Genomic DNA, 5726 nt, shown 5'->3' on the forward strand with positions numbered 1-5726 from the left:
GTGTGTAGAACTTTCATGAACTTTTTCCCAATGGTTATAAACATGGAAGAATATTTTGATAAATGTATATACAAGGGAGCACATTTTCTTCAGGGTCCAAGTTTTGTCACAGCTGCCTTTTGACTTTTGCTATCAAACACTGTTAGGGAGTCATATTTTTAGCTCCCCAGAGATTATATGTGTGATATTCACCATTATCCTGTGTCATATTACATCATGGAGAGTCAGACAGTATTGTTGGTAGAAATCAACTTAAATTTTTGTTTAAATCAAACCGTTATTCTTCCTTTTTTAAAATTGATATATTGTTTCAGAGTTATGTGAAAGCACATGAAGGGCAGATATAATATGAAAGTATAAATATCAAGAGATAAATACTATGGTGTGCCTTTCTAAATAGAAAATTTCTGCCCATTCACTGTTTAAATAAGTTTGCTGTTTATTCAGCATATGACCTGATTCACATTATTTACAATTCAAGTATTTTGTCTACTGTGAATCTTGTCTTGGCTGTTTAGTCTAAAATGGTTTTCCTTGTTATTTCTTGTATACTGTATACAATCTAGATTAGCATAATCACTGTGATTAACATTAATTGAGTAGCAGAAATGAAAATGGTTTCCAAAAACAGTTTGGCTAATATATACAATAGTAAAATTTTGTATTGCATGAATACTCAAATTATAACATTTAACTTTAGCTCTAAAATCTCTGAAGCATTAAGTGGGAGAATAGAATTTTGGGCATATATGAAAATACAAATATATACTAGACAAAAAGGCAGATGTGATCTATAAAAAATATACAGCATTATATGTATTTACTGGGAGGTATTGTATCTGTTAGAAGTATAGAATTTATAATTATGCTAAGGCATGTCAATCCTTGCTTTTTTAGTTGTGTAACTGTGGGTAAGTTACTGACTCTCTCCAGGGCTCAGTTTTCTTTACTTGTAAAATGAGGATAATAATATAACTTAGCTAGTAAGATGGTTGCAAGCTTTAAATGAAAATCTATATGCAAGATTTTCAGTGTAATATTAGGCAAATCATAAATATTTCTTATTTATTATTTATTAATTCTCTGGGTTTTTTTGTTTCATTGCTTAATATCATATCCTTGTTTGCAGCTCTGAATTTTATGTTATATTCTTTCCACTCATAGCTTTTGCTGTTTGTAATGTTTCTGATTTTCATAAATTTACTTTTCTTTTCATATTTGTAGAGATGTTCTGAAATTCTCTATAGGTTTTTTTTCCCTCATTTCTGTACATACTGTCCCACTTCTAATCCAAAATTACTGCAATAAGTGTCATGTTTTCTTTTGAAAGCAGTAAATAAATATATTAAATAAAGAATGTCCTCCCATTGTGTCTTAAAAATGAATTTAAATTGGATAAACAAGGCTACCCCCAAAATGCAAAGGATATCTTTATTCTAAAATATTCATTTTGGATGGATAGCCAATGTAGTTCATTATTAAAAGTTTATATATATTTATTTTAAAGCTTAAAATAAAAATAGGAAAGTAAAAATATTTAGTCTCAAGTTTATTGCCTCATGGTTGCAATATGGCTGCTGCAGCTACAGATATCAAAACGTCATTCTAAGTCAAGGATGCAAACCATGGAAGTAAGACAACTTTTCATGCAGCTGTTTGTGAAATCTACCTGGCTTTGTGGTTGATAAATATTTTGTCAGTTTTGGTTAGTTTATTACTTCTTAAGTTCTCGAGGTCTTAACAAACTAATATTTTTCTTAGGTTTGTGTTGGTTAGATTTTAGCATCTGCTAAATAACACTAAAAATAATGAGGTAGAACAGAGACCATAAGATTCAAGTATTTTCAGAACAAACTAGGATTGCCATTTAACTTTTTTAAAAATTTACTTTCTTATAAATATTTCCTAAAAATAAATCAAAGATTTAGTAATGAAAACCCTGCTGAGCAATAGTGTGTCAAAAGATTACCTTTGATCCTGACCATTGACTTCTATATCTATAAGTAATTAAATATTTAGGGAGTTAATTCATTTTCAACCATCAATTTTCATCTCAGGTTAAGTGGTTTGTCTGTTTGACTTCATTTCAAATTACCAGAACCTGAACTTAGACATCACTGGGCAAAGATAAAAATCTCAAGGGTCCAGGAACCCAATTATTAATCTTTCCTGTGGAGGTGACCATTCAGGCTGCATAAAGAACATCTTTTCAATACAACCTCTGAACTTCCATGACACATGTAAAGGTGAAAATAGACATCATTTATAAGATTGAGAAAGTTGTTGTTTTTTGAAAAAAACATTTTTGTATAATAAATATATGTAACACTTTAAAATTGGTTCCTAAGTTTTTATTTTCTTCTATAAGGACAGTTCTCTTGAAAAATGTCCTGATTTGTTCATTTTACAATAAAAAGAACTCAACTTTTTGATTAAATCATTATCAGCTCATCTATTGCTTATTTCCAAATTCACCTTGGAAACACTAAAACATCTCTGAACACTTGAGATAAAAAATACTATTTGTTAGGTAAGCAAATTAGAAATGTAAATAAAGGCATGCATATTAATTTCAAAAGGTCACCAAAATTGCAGGTGCAAAATTGCAGGTGCAACTAATTAACCTTTTGAGCAAGGAATTGTTTGATTGCAGGAGCAATTAGTGAAACAGAAAAAAAGAAGAGATGGTGGAGTTTTGTTGAAAATTTAATCTCAAATTGTATGAATTTTTAAACTAACTTGAAATAAAATTAAAAGTATTAACAATTAAACTGGCTAACATTTGGCTTTCATAGCATCTTTCTATTTTGTAGTGATAAAGAAAATAAATGCTGTTACAAAAAACTGAGATTTTTCATTTAATGTCTTTCTTTCAAATAAGCTTTTAATTCCTCAGAAACAATATTTCTCTATACCTGATCATAACAAAAGTTGAGAAAAGAATAAAGTTTCAGGTCTGGATCAATGCTTGTATCATTGTGAAGAATGAAAACTCATTAGACAAAATTCTTTCTCTCTCATCCCAATTTTCTATAGTTAATTTCTTTTGTAAGTGAAAATAATAATATAGAGCCTTCCAGAAAGAACATAGGTATATAAATTATCATGTATCCCTTTTCTTCCAGGAATTCAAAATTAAAAATTGAAATCCATTTTAAGCAAAACTAGATGAAAGATATAATTCATGGTTTTGAAATAAGAGTAAGGCCTACCAAAAACATCTAAAATAGGGCAGAAAACTCAAGTGGAGGAGGTAAAGTGAACTAAAAAAAAATGAATAAATAAAGGTCCAAGTGGTGGCAGGTCTCAGAAAAGACCAGCAAAACACATTTCCTGAAGGTGAGGGCATTATCAAAAAGTGTAAATCTGAATCTGTGGGTGACAATAGTAGTGGGAATTGGGGTAGGGAAGGCCAGCAGGAAAAGTTCTCTTGGGCTCAAAATAATAGGAAAAGAGGATGCAGAGCTACACAAAGTTTAATGAAGTTGCCTTTGTAAGATGTTTCCTTCACAAACCAAAGGAAAAAAAGCTTCGTTTCATGAAGCCTAGAATGTAACCCTCATGTCTACTTTCCATGCAATCCAAGGAATTGTTCTGCAAGGCTAGTCAAGAAAAAGACAACTCATTCAATAAAGAGTAATGAGAAAAGCAGCAAGCGCAGCATCAGAACATAGATATCATAGGAAGTTAGAAAAATGAATGAGAATTTTTAAAAAGTCAAAACAACTGCACCCAAAATTTATTGTTTTGAGAAAGTAGATGAAAATGATAAATTAATATTTTATTATGAATTTTTAAGAAAAGATTAAAGCAATCACCTCTTTGAAGGAAAACCAAGCAAAAATGCAAAACCTCAGAAGAATGATTCCAGATTACAGAATGAGATGAAACAAATATGGTATAATCAGAATGAAAAAGAAGAAATAAATAACATTATTATAAAAATAAAATGAAGGAGAATTTAGAGCATGAGGGAGGCTTACAATACAGGTAAAACAAATAGAAATGAGAAAAGTAGAAATAAAAAGAAAAATAAAACAATAATTATAATGGGTTTACAAAGGAGGTCCAACTTAAGCGTGTATGTGGTACCTAGAAAAGAAAACCAAAAAAAATATGATTTAATGATGTGTACTTAAAGTCTAAAAGTATATTTGAAAATAAAATTTATAATTCATTTCAAGAAAAATAAAATTAATTTTAAAAAGTATATTGTTAGGATGTAAAAACTATGTGGTTAGGTTTTGTGTGAGGAAAAATTGACCTCGAATGGTCAACATCAAAATACATCATAACAGAATGAAAGGATTTAAAAACAGAATCTCTTAAAGCGAGAAGTTAAGGCTAGCCTTTTCTCCCTATAGTAGAATACAACCAATGAAGATGGGGAAGCAACATTTGTGATATTTAAAGAGAAAGACTGTGACCGAGATTTTATATCTAGCCGAACTGCCCTTCTAGGGTAAAGACACTGAAAACAGTTTTGACCACAGAAGAACCCAAACTAAATCACACCGAGATACCATTTTTACCTTTTATATTGTCAAAAATCTAAAAGTATATCAACATACTCTTAAACTAGCGATAACTTCTATATACTGAAATTAAAAGGATGGATTGGTGTAATCTCTGTGGAGGTTACTTTAACAAAATTAATCAAAGTTGCAAAATACATATTCACTTTAATCAAACTCTATTTCTAGAAAAACATTCTATAAATACACTTGCACTAGAAAAACGATGCATGAAAAAACTTATTTACTCAATATTATTTATCATAACAAATTATGAGAAGTAAAACAAATGTCTATCAAAACTGAACTACTTAAATAAGTTGTGATTCATCCACAGAATAGAATACTATACAGCTATGAAAAATAAATGGGAAGCTCTCTATACACTAATATTGAAGGGTTGCTAAGCTATATTCAATGGAGAAAAAATACCAAAGTATCTTTTGTATAAAAATATGGACTTTTATACTACTATTTACTGCATAACACAATGAAGTTTAATAATATGGTTACTATACTTTCAGTGGTGGTAACAAGAAAGTGAGTGGATATGAGATAGATTTGGGAGGGTTATTTTTTACTCTATACTTTGACTTTATAAACATATATTTTTAAGTTTATTAACTTTTTTAATAGATTACCTATTCAAAAAAATACAGAAATATAAACTTGTCACAAAATTAAAATTGATGAGTGCCATTCTAGATATATTTTTCTAAGTTCAATCAATAAGGTTTAATATTGAGAATTGTTCATCTATTTTTCTAGGTAAAACAAGATGCAACACTTCAAATATATATATAATTTTGTTTTGATAATCTCGCATATTCCAATATAATAATGGGGTAGGCTTAGAAAGACATACTTAGGGTACTTATACCAGATGCCTTTATCTTATAGTTTAGTTTTTTTTTTTAAGTTATTACTAAATACAATTTCAGATAAGATAGGAAGGGAATTTAATAAACAGCAGACATAATTGAGAATAAATGTCAAATCAAGCTTCTTATGTGGTCACTGTTTTTTTGTTTTCTTCTCTTTTGTTTTGTTTTCATTTTTGTTTTTTGGTGTACAGTTGATCTTTGCTCAGTGTAACCCTCAGTGCAATGGTATTCTGTAGGTAAGACTCAGGATATCAGGATATCCTGACAGGATATGAGGCCCTGACAGGATTCTCACAACCTTACAAAGCAGCTGCTTAATAAATCTCAT

Source organism: Pteropus vampyrus, unplaced genomic scaffold (genome assembly GCF_000151845.1).
Source record: "Pteropus vampyrus isolate Shadow unplaced genomic scaffold, Pvam_2.0 Scaffold5, whole genome shotgun sequence".
NCBI lineage: Eukaryota > Metazoa > Chordata > Mammalia > Chiroptera > Pteropodidae > Pteropus > Pteropus vampyrus.